Below are 19,829 nucleotides of genomic sequence, written 5' to 3' on the forward strand. Positions count from 1 at the left end.
CCTTTTAGTAGTGGTTTCTTTGCAGCAATTCGACCATGAAGGCCTGATTTAAACAGTCTCCTCTGAACAGTTTATGTTGAAATGTGTCTATTACTTAAACTCTGTGAAGCATTTATTTGGACTGCAATACTGAGGTGAAGTTAACTCGAATGAACGTATCCTCTGCAGCAGAGGTAACTCTGGGTCTTTCTTTCATGTGGCGGCCCTGAGAGCCAGTTTCATCATAGCGCTTGATGGTTTTTGCGACTGCACTTGAAGAAACATTCAAAGTTCTTAAAATTTTCCGAATTGACTGACCTTCATGTCTTAAAGTAATGATGGACTGTCGTTTCTCTTTGCTTATTTGAGCTGTTCTTCCCATTATATGAACTTGGTCTTTTACCAAATAGGGCTATCTTCTGTATACCACCCCTACCTTGTCACAACACAACTGATTGGCTCAAATGCATTAAGAAAGAACAAAATTCCACAAATTAAGATTTAGCAAGGCATACCTGTTAATTGAAATGCATTCCAGGTGACTACCTCATGAAGCTGGTTGGGAGAATGCCAAGAGTGTGCAAAGCTCTCATCTACGGCAAAAGATGGCTACTTTGAAATATCTCAAATATAAAATATATGAGTAGCTGTGTCCAAACTTTTGACTGGTACTGTAAGTCTACATAGTTGCACTGTGCGGTTGAGAGAGAGGGAGACATGAAAAGAAAGATGTGAAAGTATTCTATCTATGTGCACTCAATTCATTTTGCAATTGTTTTTAGAACGTTAACAGCACAGAGGGGTGAGGGGAAGGTTGATTTATACTGTAGGCCCACTTCGTTGTACCCTATAGGGTAGGCCCTCAGATCAGGCTGTTGTTAGCAGGCCAACCTCACCAAAGCCCCATTGCTGTCTAATGAACCACATCCCACAGGAACTTTCATTCAGTCAGAGCACCTTTAGTGAACAGGATAAAGTGAGAGGTCTCTGGGGGTGAACTGTCAGCTGTTCACATAGGCCTATACAGTACATGTTGTCCTGTCCTACTCTCATGCAAATGAAACAAAAATAATATCGTTATTACAGTAATGCAGTACAATGTTATACTAATTTGGGACAGGCTATAGAAGGGCTTAGATGCTATTTTGCATGATATATTCAAATCCAGGCGTCAAGGTTCGTAGCACTGCTGGTTTTCATCCTTCCCCTCTCGGACTGATTGGGTCCTGGGACCTGATTGGCTAATCAGTAATATTAGTCAATCAATTAACTACAAAGACAAGAGCTACAGTTCTGACCTCAAGCCCAGTATTTACATTTCAGCCTGTAACAGTATACTAGTTCACTCGATAAGCTATGATACCACAGTTTAAAGCAAGAATCCGTAGTTGCTACATAAATGATTTGACTTATTAAACGATTTGACTTTGAAGAATATAACTTAGAAATAGCTGATGAGTTTAGTTCAACTGTCGTACCCCATCAGAACCCAAAATATAAGCTCCAATGTTTGTAAACAACATACAAGGAAACAAACACTGTATAGCCTCAAAGCATACATTTGATATCATGGATGTTCAGCCCTTGCATCCATAGACATGTCTATACATTTGAGAGTGGTTACATTTCTCCAGCCCCATCCCGTAGCTTTTTAGCGAAAAGGGGCAGGTAGAAAGCTTTGTTATCGTTTCAATTAAGGATTATAGCTTTAAATCATCAACTCCCACAAAAATATGAAAATAGTAGAACGGATGGAAACGATATAATGCCAAAAAGAAAAATCCTGATAATCAAGAAAAACAAATAGATGAGCGAGAGAGAACTGCAGTATCTGTCACTGTCACAGAAGCTGTCAATAAGGGACCACGTGGCTTTCAGACGGCATGCCAGTGTTTACATATGCGACAAGACGAAACACGCCCCGTAATTCTTCTCACGCCCACAAAGGGAGGGGCGGGGAAACTGTATTTAAATAAACCACACCCCAACTTTGAATGAGCAAAACGTCCCTGAGCACTGAGCGGAACGAAATCTTGGGCTGACGCTGTCCTTGTCCATTTCATTTAGAACATGTGTTGTGTCCAGAAGTCGATTACAATTGAAGATGGAGTTGTGTCACGCGTTAAATGTAAAGTGAATGCATTTGCAACCTTTTATTATACTGAACGGCAAACGTTCAATTTTCCCGACCGGTAGTAGTTGAGAGAGGGAAGTGGAGTCATTTTTGAGACAGCATAGCAAGAAGGAAGTCATTCGCCAAGGTAGTGCCGCCGAATCAAAAAAACAAGTCAAGTTTTTCAAGTCAAACACATATGTTGTTGGTTGCACTTGCAAGTGACATAAATACAGTCCAAGAGCCTATGTAGGCCTACAAACATTATATCGGTAGACTGCTGACAAACACAACATTTTAATCTTGAGACATCTTATTTAAGATACTCTTTGAAGAGGTGTTTATTTGAAACATTTGAAACATAAAAATGCTTGTTTTTTTTGCCAAATTAAAAGGTTTAGATTCATTGTCCAATAGGGAAGTGTATTTTTATCTACATATAGATGTGCAAATTATTTATTTATAAACCGCTTTATAATTCAAATTAGCCTATATTCCTACAGACTGTTTTTTGTTAACTTACAATATGTTGTGGATTATTAAAAGTATATACTTTAAATTGTCTATTTGTAGACCCATAGGCCTATGACGAATAGTGTCAACTAAAGTGTTTGTTGTGTTCTAGCCCATGTAAAGACAGTAAGCTAGATTTATGTTTGGTGTGTGATTACAGGTGATCTTGAAGCACTCATCAAAGACACCTGATGAAGCCCTACCCATCGGATGAGAGGTTTGTGATTTACTCTACTGTGAAAATATGAGCATTTGAAGATATTCTACTATACATTTACATACTATGAGGTGATTTTTATACTGACCTCAGCCACAATGGAGCCACAGGAAGTTAGGATGGAAATACTGGTCAAACTGATCATGGAAAACCAACAGATTTTAGATGCAGTATTATTGTAACTGTGCCACAGATATCACCTCAAAATGTTCTAAGCATAATCTTTATTCACTTATTTATCTAAATTGGTTTCAGTATCCCTCATAACTCAATGCATGTTTACTGTATGGTCTTTATCCATCTTCCACCATCTGCATGGCAACTGCAAGTGTCTACAACTTTTTACTGCTACATGTTACATGTTGCCCAGAACTGTCAGAAGTAGGTTGAGGGTGGAGGTGGGTATGATACGTCCTAGAAAACACTGCCGTTCTCTCTGCTGATATTTCATACTTCCCACAGCGAGAGGCTGTTCACAGCACTTGTTTTTGGTTGCTAATAACCAGGCTATTCCCTTCAGGGACACATTAGCTCTTGTAAACAAGTTGCTACAGTGTGTATATACGCTTTGATGTCACTGATTTAGTATCTATCTCTTCCGCGTCAATATTTTATTAACTATATTCATCATTACGATATAAAGCAATGCTCATGAAGATATTAAATAAATGTAATGCCTCAGCTAGCCAAGAGTTCCGCTTTTTTTTAGGTTACGGAAGTGGAACCATGCTCTTAGCCAAGCATGGTTTCTACTACTTGAATACTTTTTCTACACGTTCCCTGTGTGCTATTTTCATCAAAGCCATGGTTGCTTGTTGCAACTAAATTACCGTACAATACACTTCATTGTTGCTAATTTGTTCATTTGGTTCATTATAATCAGTTTACTTCACTTCTCCCTCAAATAATGTAGTCAGACCGAGATAGCGTTTGCCCGTCAACATCATTTTTGTCAGGACACAAATCTTGATTTGGTTATGATGTTGCTATACATCTTGTGAAGGCTTATCTCACGGATATATTGAGGGAAACATTAAGGAGCGTGGCATGGCAAAATGAACCTTATCATAGTGGTAATTGTTATTAATGACAATAACGACTGTGTTGATAAAGGAGATTAACGCAAAGTAAAATGTCAGGGAGGGTTCAGTATTATAATGCAATCGTAGAATTGCCCTGCTGCAATTGGCCTTCTGCCCTGCTAGATGAATATGGACTCTATTCAGGAACGAATCCTGATGTTTTTTTGCATTTGGTACATGTAGTTCTGAATATCCTTATGGGTACTGTTAAGCTCTCATGGTGGTGATCAACAGTTGTGAGCACTAGAGATCTGATCTAGTTCATCTAGTGCTCTTCCTTTATGTGAAATCTCGGTTGAACAGACACTGGAGCAGAGAGATTGAACATCGCTCAGGTTTTGTCATGCTGTTTAAGTGTGCATCTGCCACCCCCTTGTGGCCTCTCATATTAGCTACAGGGTCAGTGAAGCCATGGCTTTCTACAAAAAGCAGTTTGGGAGTGAAATTGTGACTATTTCCCCTATTCTTTGCTACATCTGCACATTTGGAGTTAAATATTCTCCTTTCTTGTGATTATATATTTAATGAAAGTCTAATATGATCCATATTTTTTTTAGTAGGCCCATATTCTGCCTCCATAGTGTTTGGACGACAATAGCTCTCACAACTGCCAGTAGTGTAATTTGTGATTTGAAATCTTGCTATGATGTGTAACCTAACGAAGTGTTGATTCAATGTCAGAAGAAGAAAAAAAATCTCCTACGACCCTCTTATTGTTATTTGCTGTCATTTCACAAACAAACCAGCAGGGTTATCAATTGCGTCATCCTTGTTAATAATGAAAAACAAACATTTCATTTGTCTTATTTTAACATGATATCTGTAGTTGCCATAGTACCAGTCTTTGGCCTAGTGTTTTAAATTGAAGAGGACAGATATGATCAAATCTCAAACCAGACTGTACAGTGCTGTGTATAATAAAGCATGAGGGAATTATAGGCTTATTTGAAAAGGGCAACACAAAGACCCTCTTGTTCCTTTAAGTCTTTATGTTTTTGGAGGGAGTGTGTGTCGAACACGAGGGCCGCTTCCTGTCAATTCTGTTCCACATATTCCCGGTTCCTTTCCATTGTAATTCCTTTAATTAAAGTGATTTTATTCACAGGCACACAGCTGGCGTCGGCTACTTTCCATTAGGCATCTGAGTGGCCGCCTCGTTGGTTGGAGGACCCGCACTGGGGCTGCTTCCTAGGGAGCACAATACTATTTTCATCTCCCCTCTGAGTTTGTTGTGTGTTTTGAATTTATTAATCATTGATTTTAATGCGCGCCTCTTGACAGTGGCAGCTACCCGCACATTAATTAATTCCAGTGTCCCTGTTTAACAAAATGGCATTTAGAAACAATGTGAGGTCGGCTGGTGTTCCCTCTGACCTATAAATGAAGGCGTTGAATGCAAAATGTCAAAATTTGCTTTTATTTGTTCTTCACTATTTGTACTTGCTTCTATTTATTTGATGGCGTAGATATAAATAAGGCTATTTCTGCTCTATTGAAATATCTGTAAACACAGTTTATTTTTTAATATTCAGCAGTATTTTGGTAGATCATAATAATATCTCTTTTGTTCAGCATCCTTCTTCAATACTCCTGCTTTGCATGCGGCTTCTGTCGGTCGCTGAATGGCATATTCTCAAAGGAATTGTCGGTCTTAAAATGAGCATAAAGGTGCTGTGCCGTCAACAATAGGTGGGCTATGTTTATCCTTTGAGGTCTTAAATAAGTATGTTAAAAGATTGCCTTCAGTGAATTACCGAGGAATAAAAAGAAAGATTTGATCTCACCATAGGCATGTGGTGTTGGAATTTGAATTGGGTTAGGATTTGAATGTATTTTTGTGAGTATTTTTTTTATATTTTATAACTAAACTATTCATCCATTTAAGTGAGTGGCTGGTATGTGTGGTTGAATAGATAAAAGTGTGCTCATAATCCTTATTGACAAGAGGGATGCGTAAAGACAGCTATTCCTAAATCCCTGCCGTGCCCTGCCCTGTGGATGGGCCTTATCCTTATGCAAGGAGGGTTTCTTAATGCTAAAGATTTCCTGACAGATTGCTTTCACCAGATTGATTAGCACATGGTGTTAGTAAGTGAACTAACTGTGTGTGTGTGTGTGTGTGTGTGCCTGTGTGCGTGCACGAGCGCCTTTGAGAGAGAGAGGGGGGGGGCATGGGGTGCTTATCATTCTGAAAATTAAAAGAAGCAAACAACCACAGCCGTAACATGATGGCATTTAGCTGGCATCCTGCTGGGGGTTTAGCACAACACTCTAACTGTGCTGACATCTGCAAAAGATAATGCAGAAAAGAGACTCAAGGCTCACCTCACTCAAACTCAAAGTGCAGTAACTACACAGAAGTATACAGTATGTATGCATAATATTATTTTTTCCTGTAGTCAAAGCAGGCAGGATGATTGCAGAATGTAAAATAGCTGGAAGCCTCCTCACAGGTCGTTCAGTCCAGTTTTGTTGACATGATGTTCCCTAGCCTTTGTATGAAGTAATGGTGTGAAATTGCTTGTATGCAAATACACTGTATAGCATGTTCAATTAGACCCTTGTGATGAAACAATTAGGGCTTTGAAGAAGGTTCTCACTATTCCTGCTGTACCTATGAAGCCTAAAGCAGGTTGGCCTTTCCCTCCCTCCCTCCCTCCCTCCCTCCCTCCCTCCCTCCCTCCCTCCCTCCCTCCCTCCCTCCCTCCCTCCCTCCCTCCCTCCTCTCTGAAGGGGGGATAACAGAGAGGAGAGGATCCATCGATCAGTGCCGATCGTTCAGCGCCCTGCCTGCACCCTGCCTCATTGTTTTTATCTTGTCTCTCAAGCAGGGCGAACCCTGTTGCCATGGCATCCCCCACACATTGGAGATGGCACTTCAACCCTTTTGCTTAATGATCTCTTGGATGATAGCATACTTGTCAGGCATTCACGTTCTGTTGAGACGCGAGGGTTTCAGAACGTTCTATCATAACCTTACTGTACCGAACACGGGGGTCCATTCTCTTCTTTTGCAAATCAAAGTGAGCTTCTTTCCCTTTGAATTATTTCAAGTGCTAAGATTTGTTTCCACTGGGTATGTTCTCAAAGACGGACGTTCTAAATGGAGAGAAACCAATTTGCATTCATTTACTGCCTTTTGTTTTGTTTTTAGGCATTACTTTAAAACCGTCACTCTTTTGGCAGTTCAGTGCTGGGCGAGGGATTATTGCTCACATAAATAGCTGCCATTGATTTGACAAAAAAAAGAGACTACTCTATGTCATTATGGAGGCAGAAAATCCTAATTTAGAAATGTGAACAAAAAAGCGGAGCGTTCAATTCAATTCCATAATCCTCCATATTGCATGAAATCATGGGTGTCGTGTTACAATACACCGTTTTAGTCAATGCTGGGATGGAGACAAAGGTAGCGCCTGCAGCCATCATAATGTACTGAGCAAGGAAATGTGTTCAGAATCTGTTTTATTTTATTATTCTATATCTGTCAACTCCCATGCAGTGTCTTTTCCAGTTCTATATGTATCTGGTGTGCCTGCATGTGTTATGTGCTTTAAACGTTTCATAAGACATGCAGTGCAATGGTTAGAGCCCCTGTTAATTAGTTGAATGTACCCCCCCCCCCCCCTGCTCGGCAGTGGATGAAACAGTCGTGTCTAATCGTATATGACTTTGGGGACATGATACGTGCCACAATGCCATCACGTTTCCTGTTATTTAAATATGGAATCAAGCGTCTCAGACATTAGTGACCAGTATTGATTGTGAATCTGGGAAGAGCTGTCTGGTGTAGTTCGATCACATCTGACCTATTATTCATGTGGTAAAAGAAAAGGAAAAAGGGGGGGGGGGGGGAGATGGAGGGGGGGGGGGGGGGGAGGGGGGAGGGGGGGGGGGGGGGGGGGGGAGAGAGATGGAGGGGAGAGAAGTTTGAACATAATTGGGAGAAGGACAGAGTTGTTGCTTTGGCCTCGTTAAGATTCGCCTCGCGTCTCATGGATCACTCATCAACAGTCTCCAAATACCACCATGGGAAGCGTGTGAATGATTTTTCAAGACTTGTGATCTTAGAATGGAGAGAAGGCTACTGTTTTTTGGTTGAGGAACTTCCATTTGGAACGTTTAGCCGAGTGTTTCTTCCGTTCGTTGTTTTAAAGGGCCTGTTGAGGTAAAACAAGCACCTGTGTCTGTCGGCAAGGAGCACAGTTGATATCAGAGACAGTGGTCCTTGCATGGCTAACATGTAAAGCATAAGATTTGAGGGAATTAGAGAATGGGTATTTTAGCACTATGCAGGATGACTCTGATTCATAGCTCCATATGCTCCACCAAACACTACCAGTGGGTGGCCATGTCTCTTTGTTTTATTGCTCTGTCTCAAAGGCAGGAGAAATATGTTACCCGTGTCTGTTCCAAAATGATTTCTCTCCCTTTATTAGTCTTTTGTTTAACCTGTTGTTACCCATAATGTGTTGCATTTCTTGCGAGCCAGACACACCCCCGATCTAAGAAATGGCTTTGGTAAATTTGTTTTTATCACCAATGACCAACGTTTTCTGGCCCATGTCGTAATTTCCCCTATGTCTCCACAGACATGTTTTGCTATCATTCCAAAGGCTTCTGTGGACTTACGGACTTGTAGATAATGTAGTCTCTCAATATTTGCGGTGGCTTTTCTCCGTAAATGAGAACACAAAACTCTCCTACTAGGTTAAGTTCAGTTCTGTTTGGAGTCGCTTGCAAATCTTTTTTTTTCTATAAGATTGTGTCCATGACGCTCACGGCTGGCGAGCAAGACTGAGTAACATCTGTCTGGTGTATTCTATAGCTGGGAGTGACGTCTCAGACAGTGTTGAGAGTTGTTTGAATCACTCAGAAAGGATCATCTTCACTACTCCACACTTAAAGAAAAAGGTGAAAAATGAACCTTCTTTTTTTACATGCATAAAAGCATACTAGAGCCTACAGAATCAGCTTGATGTCTTTTCACTCTCATAATGCGATATGGGGAAGACTTCCTGCATGTCATAAGGTATTGGAAGGTAAAATTGAATTAAACTAAAGAGCTCTGAAGAATGGGACTGGGAAGTACTCACTTTCCCTCTATTTGACAATGAGGATTGCTGTAAATTGACACTGAAATGGTTCGTCTCGCACCCTCTCAAATGACCTCTCAAACGGGTAACATGCATATTAACTGTCTCATCGCAAATTGTGTTGAAATGGGACAGAATGCAGTAAATGAGATATCCATCGTCTCCGTGATGAGCACTTCCCCTCATCAGTGTTGCTTTATTTCCCCACTATCGTTGATGGGTTATGGCGTCGGCCAATTAGCTGACCTTGTTGCACTGTCCTCTCGGACTAGCCTACGTTGTGTTGTTGGACAAAACTATGGGTTTAATGTGGGTTTGCCAGCATTTGCTGTACTTAGGCACATTGTTTGAACTACATAGACCCTCATGCCTGCGAAATGGATGTTGTAAGTAGGTACGTGTTCTAGAGGGTACTATCAGTACTTAGTTAACATCCTTCCTTGGATTTAGTGTCATGGGGATTCTTTTTCCTCCTCGAGTGGCAACTGTCTGGGAATATTTTTGTGCATCTGAAAAAAAGAGATGCCTTGAATATACATATGATTAATAATTAACTCCATACTTTATTCCCCTTTGAAAGTTATTATGCAGAATTAATATTTCATACGGGTACAAGCCTTACATGACAACTGTACTAAGACAAAGGATAGTAATGGCACAAAGTTTGGCAAGTCTGTGTCGGCCTGTTCTAAAATCATTGGCCTTCATCCTAGGTTTATCATTCAAGAGATGTCAATGGCGAATCTCTGTTTCTGTTCATGTTCTGTTTCTGTATTCTGTTTTTCTGACTTTCATGCAAACCTATACACATCCTTACATTCTGAATTATAGCCTAGTCTTTCCCGTGCTCGACTGCTCGCTCCTACATTTGGAGTTGGATAGCAGTTTGTGGCCTATTTAGATCTGATTTTGTTTCTGTTTTGACTGGGTCTAAACTGAGCCCATCTGCATGGGGAAGTAACAGGCCAGATTTTCTCAGTAAAAGGTTTCAGGATCCCTGACTTGGTGTGCTTTTGGCCGACGACATACTGTCCCCCTCTCGCGCTGTCTCTCTTCGGTCTGTGTCTCTTTCTCCCACTTTCTCTTGTCTCCCAATATGCCGCAGAGACACAATTATCCACTTCATTTGAGTCGTCGTGGTAATGGTTCGCCCACCCCTCTCGGGGAAATAGGTAGCAGTAATTGTAAATTGTGTAATGAATGTGGAATCGCGACCATGCAGGGCGACGCCATTATAACCGACCCGCTCATAACCTCCGCCCCAACAACAAGTGAGACCCCTGGCCTTTAGTGTTCATGAGCCACAGTGGAAATATTTAGGCTCTGAGACAATTAATCCCAAGTGATGTGCTTTTTACCTCTTTCATTTCTTTCCCTCCTATTACTTCTCTTTATTTCCTCGATTCTCTCCTTCTCTGACACCTTTTAGCGTGTCATTATGATGGTATATAACACTGTTATACTGTTTGAGGAACTTATTCGTCTTCCTCCTCTTCTTTCTGGCCCTGCAGCAGCTGTTCTTTGCTCAGAGGGTAGGAGTGAAAGACTAGATATCCTGCTCCTCCAGCGATGACACCTCTGCACCTGTGCAGAGACAGGTGAGCGAGCTCAGTGACGCGCCCCAATTATCAGAAGTGACATTGTGTCAGTGAATTATCTTGGTTAAGAAGTCTGGAGTGCTGGGGAGCAACGGGAGGCCACAGGACCTGAGGCACTATTAATCTGAGAGTGTTGCCGTTGAAACACCTTCTCCTTGTGTGTGTGATGAGCCGCTTATCATGGATACCTGCTGTTTCCGAGTGGGGAAGCGGTGGGTTTGCTTTAAAATGCTTTGTATTAATTAACCCCCCCCCCACCCCCACTAGCTCCCTGTTGTACACCGTGTCATTTTACTTTGTTGTTCTTGAATCATGGATCCTTAGTCCTGTAATGTTCCAGTTCAGCAGTTTTAGTTCTTACAGACGCTTGACTTTATTATGGCTGCCCCAGGGGCACTACTCATGGCTTTGCACAATGTTACAAGGGCCAAAAGGCTGGTGATTTTAAGATGTCATTTTCCCTCTTACTCCATGAAGGTAGATGGTGTTAGATCCAGGGGTTGGGCCACAGACAGGAGAGGAAAACAGGAGGTCAGAGGAGCAGGAGGCACTCATAGAGGGAGACTGTTACCGAGGGCCCACATTTCTGTTTGATGTATAGCACATCATAAGTCCTTCACTTACTAAGTTAAGAATCCGGCCTTCAAAGATCGGGTCAGTGAGAGAGACTTTGACTGTGTCATTAACAGAGACTTAGGGGGAAGATCACTGAGGCAGTCTGAGATGGGGAGAGTATAGGAGACTAGAAGGTAGGCGTCTGCTGTCCAGCTGAGCCTTGTCTACTCCCCTTCAGCCTCCAGCACACCCCCTCATTGTCATAGAGTAACTCCCAAGAGGCATTGCGTCCTCAGTGTCTCTCAGCTGAAGGGGAGAAGCAGGATGTGGACCGACAGAAAGCCTGTCTATCACACTCTCTGTCATACTCTCACATGCTCCCACGGGGCTACATTTACTGATAATGTCTCATATGGCAGAGAGGACCTGTCAGTGTCCCTCCTATCAGAGTGATTCCTGTTTTGTCCAGCAGGGGGTGGTGTTGCAATTGGTTTACCAAGCACCTGTGGGATAGAGAGTTGAAATGCCACTACAGTCTACAGAATGGGTAAAGAAGGCACACACAAAAAACACATCAGACATTTGGAATTAACGGAGTAAAGAAAGCTTATTGTTATTCAATGTTGTGACGTCAAGGTCATTAGTGAGTCAAACGGTGAGATGTGATTGTGTTGCCATTGTAACTAAAAGACATGATGAGACATTCATCTCAATTCCCTGAACATATGTGTTTGATCAGGGGGTAAGGCATCATCTAAATAAATCATGATGAATCATTGTGGTCTCAAAACACTGCCATTCCTTTCAGTCTTTTCTATTGTGTAATGAGTATATATTTTAGCATGTGTGTATTGAATTACCCATCCCTAAAAACATTATATAGGCTAATCCAGATTTGTTCAACCAAAAGACCCACCCCCCATTGATCTGAGTAAAAAATATGCCCTTAAAAATGCTATTCCACCAGATTTAAACTCAGTCAGGCACATTATCAGGCTGGGCTCAGTGAAGCAAAAACATTCCATAACCTCAACCTTCTCCCTGACCCCTCCCTGCTTTTAACAACTGCCGACATAGTTTTGCACTGTTATGTGATCATGCTTGGATGAAATCTGTCAAACAGCTCCCTGAGTTATTAGGCTGTCTGCGTCTGACCTTTCCGCAATCAAAGATATATGACTTAAGGGCTCAGATTTGCCATGGCAACGGGTCCAATTTGCCGCCGTGAGAAAAGGTCTAATTGTTGCAGAAATTTAATGATCTAGCGCGACATCAGGGGCTGTGAGATTTTATGAACTGTTTACGCTATAATTTTCTTTTGTTAATGCATTCCAGTTTAACCCTTTCCCTGCTGGATGCCTGAAGGGGGGAGAGGGGGCTCTCTGCTGCTGCTGCTGTCTGTGTGAGCAATCTGCCTCAACCTGTTTGCATGTCTTGCGCCTTTATAAAAGGGCACTTCTGTCTTTAAGAAAAACCAGCAACATTATCGCCTCAACGATGTAGACATCAGTAATATATTCTACAAGGTCAAAGACAACTGAGATTAAAATGTCTAATCAGTTAATTTGTTTTATTGAGAAGGACTGGTGTGTGATTGGACAGAGCGGGAGAGAGAGAGAGAGAGAGGGGGATAGAGATGGAGGGGGTGTTGGAGATGCTTAGATTTGTACATTGGTATTTTGACTGTGCGTGATGCTGGAGAATATGGCTGTGGCGTTCTGTTATAGAATGTTGATGAACCTCAGACACCCTGTTTTTTTCCGTCTTCCCTCCCCCACCCTTCGTCTCTCTTCCGCTCACCATTCATTTTCAATCTATGGCACATTCATACGAGACTGATTGTATTATTTGCCTAAATAGACTTATATTTTATATCTCATTAAATATTCAAAATAAATTCAGCATATTTGAGATGTTCATACATATTCAGTTTTGGGAACAAGGATCAGAATATTTTGATTGAGCCCATACAGCGAAGACATTTTGAATTTTCTTTCTGTGTGCAGATAATTCCATTCAGAGGAATGAGTTGAATCACAATTGATCTCATTGTTTTCTTTTTTCTCTCACAATCAAATGTGAAAGAACATATTTTGTATTGCCAGGCTATTATAGGTTTATACAGTATGTAGATATTTGATAACTGTTTGATTCACTTGGAAATGTAATCACTCTCGAGTTTTTGTTTATGCACACATCACATCCTCATATACATCAATCAGAATTTTCCAAATATAGTCCTAAAACATATTATGTTCTCTCCCTATCCATATCTGTCTTTGAACTAAAAAAAAGAAGGGTTTTGTCCCTTTTCCTGCCTGAGAATATTCAATCATGTGTGTGTTGGGTAAATGAGTCTCTCTGAATGTGACCCCCATTAGGTCCAGGGAAAGTAGAGCCGTCCAGCTCAGTTTGTTTTGCTTTAAGTTGCTGGAGTGGCGGCCAGGCCTTGATTTATTAGCACCGTGTGCCAAATGACCATGATGAAGTACATTTCCATTTTAAAGGACTTTACAGCTCAATCTGGAAAAGTTAAGAAGAAGAAACAACTCAGCCAGATGAGGGGAGGGGGCGCAACCAAAGCTAGAGCAAAGGAAACTCAGGCTGACATAGATGAGTTGTGAAATAGGCCAGGTGTAGAGAAGAGGGAGAGATGGAGAGAGAGACTGTGTTTGTAGAAGGGACATTGATGTTTAATATTTAATCCTGGGTGCAGTTCTTAACATACAGTATGTAAGATGGCAGATTTAAGGAGAAAAACATTTGGAGCACTCAAGGCCAAACTTTGCAATCATGCGAGGGTTTTATGAGGAAAATGTTGTTTTGCTAGAGTACAATACTACCTCCCTTTGACATGGTCATGTGGCCACATTTCTCCACCAAGAAGTTCACACAAGTGATTTGGTAACAAAGTATTATTTTCTGGGTGACCCAAGGTTACTGTAAGGTTTGACATTGAATGTAGACCCACCAAAATGCACCTGCGTGCATCTGTAGAGTGTGCAACAAACAAGGCTTACATCCAGAAAAGTGATGAAGTGATTGTTAAATGAAAATACACCCGTCTTTAGGACAAATATGTGGCACTAATTACTTGTCTAACCTAAATCTCCCTGCACCAGATGTTGCTAAAATATAGTGAGACAGAGACAAATTGCACAATGTTGTTTTAGCCCTCACATAAAGATAGATGTTTAAATCATCTTTTCCTTGACCCTGTTAGGGAGTTGTTCAATGTGAATGTGAAGTTCGCTGGCAGAAGCTAATTGTAAAGATATGGTAGGTATCGCCTAATCTTGCCTTCTAAAGCATGTCCCTAAGAAGGATTACGTTTGGATCTTCTCCTCTTTTAATTCAGATCTCCATTTCAGTTACAGTATGTTGACTTCACCCCCACCTCCCTCTTTATCCTTCTGCTCCCTCCTCTCTACTCGTCTCCTCTCTACTAAAAAAAAAACAACGTACTTGATGACTTGTACAAAGTGGTGAAGAATTTCGAAGCCAGAGTCGGATTCGCAGAAGACCTTGAAAAACTTTCAGGTGTAAGTTACAGTAACTCAATAATAACCCTTTCATAAGAAGCCCTAGCCCCACCCCCGTTTGACTGCCTGCTATAGCAACCGATAGAGCAATCAACTCTATCCCCTACCCTGCTTCTCTCTGTCTCTCTATTGCCTGACTGTCCATATTTGAATTACAAGTGAAGGGGAAATTATGCGCGGGCACCACGAGCACCTTGCCTATTCCTTTCTTTAAAAGACAGGATAATGAGACGGAATATCTATTTGCACAGCGTAATGTGTGTGTTCCAGCCAGCGCTAAGAGACTCAAACGTCTTCTAGTAGACGTTCTCCTCCGGCAGGATAAAGTCTGAACAGGAGAGAAGGAGAAAGACTGGATTTGCATTACAGTGCTCAGAGGTAGATGAGAGAGCAGTGCAGGTATATCAGCCTTAATGTACTGTATCTATCTTCAGCTTGTTATATCGGTCTTTTACAAACAAATGCATAGCCTTCCCTCAGTCCTGTCTAGTTATTCATCAGATTAAGGTAGACGTCAGGGAGTGTTGGTATACGGGTAATAGGTGCACTGTGATTGGTCCGTCGGCCTGTCATTCTTAATCAGGGCTAACTGGAATGGAACAGAGGTAAATATGTCCATTAGTGGCCTCAGAGGGAGGGATTAAACCAGCGAACGGCTTCTTAAATGCAGATTGTCCTATTCGGAATGCCGTGCACAGTGTCCTGTGTGATATCAGTCATGAGCATTCATTCTAATTATTTGGGCAAATGTACCAATTAGATATCAGGTGCCCCCCTTATCATCCTCCCCAACATCTTTTGTATTCAAAATAGGTTCCGCAGCGTGGGAATTTTTCAGGCCATCAGCAAATATTTACCAGTTCCATCTCATTACTTTTTGAGCACCGGTTTGTGGTTAAAAGCTGGCCGTGAATAACTTATGGCCCTGCACATGTGCTCTAAACTTTGCCTTGACCTTTTCCCACTGGCCGGCTCTACTAGCATGGTGCTGTGTGTTCATTTGTAGATACACACTGTGTTCCTCACGCCTGTCTGACTGCTCGGCTCTGGAGTTAACACTTAAACAAACTGAGGATTAGGCATAGAGAAACCCACCCCTCCCCTCCCCCATAACTTGTCAGTTAATGTCCCCATCACTGGGCCTGGGTTTGATCTATCCATTAACAGACATCCCATATATTTCAGCTTTAGTACGATCAGGGGAAATGCTGACCCTTTTCATTCCTTTGGCTTAGTGATTAGCAAGTTGGGACTTGTCAATACAATAGTAATGAATGATTCAGATAAACATGAATTGGGGCCATAATCTTTTTTTTCTGTGATAGTTTGATATTGCTGGTCTGCATTTTTGCTTAAAAAGAAAGTGATTAATCAATAGTTAATTTGAAGCCAGCACATTGATAGAGGCGAAGCGATGTGAACATTCCCCATAAATCTGTGCTTTATTACCAGCGCAATTGAAAGATGCGTAACAGAGGCTCATGTGTCATGTTAAGTATGTTGTGAACATTCTGTATGGTTAGCGAGAGCCCACGCCTTTTCAAAAGCTCAATGTGTCTTGTTTTGCTGCTGAGAGACTCTTTGCACATCTCTTTGTGCTCATTAATTGCATTTGGAACTTGGAAGTTCATCTCTTCAATTGACAAATCTCAAGAATGGTGACACTTAACTTTTGAAGAGTCTTTGTTGCAGAGACTGTGAGCTTCTCTGGCGTTGTTCCCTCAGTAGAGCCCCATCATCACGACTGGTGGATATGCTGATGGATTGATCTACAGCAGGGGCTTGACCATTCCCCTTGAGATGATCCTGAATCTAGCTGTTTACCAGTCAGCAGTAAAACGTTACTATACACAGAGAGTAAGTCAACTTTACTAGGATGATGTTTGCTGCAATCATTACATTTCATCCTATTTGGCCCTGTATCATAATGGCTTCTGTTCAATGGCTACTCATTCATCCTCCAGTCAGACTAGAAGGACTGATTACATTTCAGCAGACATTAATAGGAAACTCGAATTCACTTTTGACATTTTACCCAATATCTAGATGAAGCAGATCGACAGGGCTGTCTGTGTCAATGCTTCACCAGCAGTGTCTGAAGCCTGAGTGATAAAAACAAAAAGTTTTCGCCCCAAAATATCCAGCTTCATCATCTACTCCGACGTGTTGAGGCATATGTGTTGTGTTTAAAGACAATACTGTGAATTTAAAGACAATGCTGTGTACGTGCCAGAGCTTTGATGATGAAGCCAAGTTTCTCTCTCCCAGGCAGTATTTACCCGAAGCTCTTCCTACAGCATTGTTGAAGCCTACCACCGTACATTTTTATAGCCACATTGTTGAGCTGAATGGCTTTTTTATTTTCATTTACTTTCGACTATGTGGTGTTTGCTCTGTGCTTTCACCTGGAAATGCCTAGGTCATTTTTTTTATTTTTTTTGCAGTTCAGAGTGCAGACATGACTGTAAAGACACAACATCCTCTTCCTCCGACGAAGAGAAAGATCATGGTGACCGCATGGACGTCTAGCTGCATGGCCCCTTGTCCAACTACGGACTGCCAGAACGTGTGTGTTTGTGTGTTTTGAGGTGTTGTCTGAAGTCTCAGTGTGACCATGATAGAGACCCAGAGGAGGAGTAGAGGAGAAAGGCAGTTGTGCTCCTGCCATCTGCTTGCCTCACACTGTGAAGCAGAATAAGGTGAGGTCTGTCCACATCCCCTTTGGCCCCACATCAGAAAGCCTCCGTTGGCCCTGCTGCGTCCAGCCCGACCCGAGCTGCTCCGTTTGATTTAATGAGTAGAGCTGGGGTGCCAATGGCCAGAGACGGCAGAGAGTCCCTCACACGCCCAGCCTATTCAGCGCTGCCATCACACCCATCCAAACCCAGCCAACCTTACAAGTATGTGTGGAAAGTCACATGACTCTGGAAAAGTCGCAGCTGAAAAATGAAAATGGAAAAGAGTATACCCTTGTGGTTTTCTCACCTTTTTGGATTTTCATATATTTGTAGAATTTGTAACTGTTTATAGGGGGGGTGGAAATGCAAATAGCCAGGAGTGTGAAAGCCTGCCTCGTCTCTCGCCCAGCCAGCAAGTGTGGCAGTGTTTTAATGATGCATCTGCTCATGTCAAATGATTCTGGACACATGGCAAACTCTGGGCTGCCGGGCTCTTTGATGTCATTGAACACACACAAACACATGCACACAGACACACACTCATATGCAGCTATGTACCAGGCACGGGTTGACTTGGGCCCCCTCTGGTGCTGTGGTGGCTGGTTTTAATGTCCCTGCCTAATGATCTGGCACGCCTCGAAAGGTAAATGATAATTTGCTTTAAGTGGAGCCTTTAGGCGGAAAAGCCTTGTAGGGCTTAACTCCTTTTCAAAACGACAGTGTTTACGACAAGCAACCGACAGATTTTGATTTCAAATGGGATTTTTTTGGTATGAAAATGCGTCACATCGCAACACCACACTGCTGACTGTCATTTGAACAAACCGATGGTTTGTATGACGATTCTGTGAGATCCTCCATGAAGGCCGCTAGACTGTGATTGAACAGGCTTTCAGTTGGAGCCTAACTGGTGGACACAGCAGTAAGAATTACAGAGAAGAAAGGACTAATTCTGGGAATGATGGAGAGGATACTGGGAAAGCACATTCTGCAGAGACTGCGTGGACATGCAGCCTAGTGTCGTCTTTGTAGAGGAAATCTGGGCGATTTCAAATGAGTTCTCATCACTGAAAAGGACTCATTATCACTTTTGTATACTCTCTCCATTTCATTCTTCATCAGGCCTTTGTAAGCATAAAAAGTGCTAATACAGTTTTTGCCAAATTCTTACTACTTGCAAATCATTTGAAATTCAGCACACGTGATGAGTTAAGGACTTCATAATGGATGTATTATAAACACTTTAATGGCCGCATTCTTTCTCTGGCATTAGGCCCATAATCAATATGCAATGCCCAGATCCCCCTGCCCCTACCTGTCCATTCCCTATCCCCCTTTCATTACAGCATCTTTCTCTCCTCTTTAGTTAGGAAGTGTTTAATTAATACACCTTTCCTCCCCAAACTGTGCTGGATGCTGCTGCAAGTGTATATTTAGCATGAACTTGAGTCTCCAAAGAGCTGTACTTGTGCTGTCATAGTCGTACCTCTCTTTCTAAGTTGAACAGGTGTCAGATGAGTGAGCAGTTTGTCTGTCACCAGTCAAAACCCTGGACTGTGCTGAACCTCCTGTGCGAGAGCTGTGATATCATGAGATCTCAGCATCCTTTGTTGGGTTGAGCCAACAGGGTTAGATGGCAGCCGTGGCAATACTGGCAATACTAGCAGCAGTACCCAAAATACCAGACCAGTACCAGCAGTACCAGATGCGTACAAAGAAGTACTAGCAGTACCAGTCAGTAGTACCAGCAGTACTATCAGTAAAAGCAGTACCAGTATTAAAATCAGTAGCAGGAGTAAAACAGTACCAGCAATAAAAGCAGTAAAACAGTTCCAGTAGTAGCAGTAAAAGCAGCACCAGTATTAAAAGCAGTACCAGTAGTAAAAGCTGTGTCAGTAGTAAAAGCAGTAGTAACAGTGAACCGCAGTATCAGTAGTAGAAGCAGTACTAGTGGTAAAATCAGTGCTAGTAGTAAAATCAGTAAAAGCAGTAGTAGTAGTAAAAGCATTACCAGTAGTAAAAGCCGTAGTAGAAGTAAAAGCATTACCAGTAGTGAAACCAGTGCCAGCAGTAATAGTAGTAGTAAAAGTAGTACCAGCAGTAGTAGCAGGACCAGTAGTAAAAGTAGTACCAGCAGTAGTAGCAGGACCAGTAGTAAAAGTAGTACCATTAAAAGCAGTACCAGTAGTAAAAGCAGTACCAGCAGTGAAAGCAGTACCAGCAGTGAAAGCAGTACCAGCAGTAAAAGCAGTACCAGTAGTAAAATCAGTACCAGCGGTAAAATCAGCACCAGTAGTAAAGGCAGTACCAGTAGTAGTAGTAAAAGCAGTAGTAGAAGTAAAAGCAGTAGAAGTATTAAAAGCTGAAGTAGAAGTAAAAGCAGTAGTAGTAGTAAAAGCAGTAGTAGTAGTAAAAGCAGTACCAGTAGTAAAAGCAGCAGTAGTAGTGAAAGTAGT

This window comes from Oncorhynchus clarkii, chromosome 26 (assembly GCF_045791955.1).
Source record: "Oncorhynchus clarkii lewisi isolate Uvic-CL-2024 chromosome 26, UVic_Ocla_1.0, whole genome shotgun sequence".
Lineage (NCBI taxonomy): Eukaryota > Metazoa > Chordata > Actinopteri > Salmoniformes > Salmonidae > Oncorhynchus > Oncorhynchus clarkii.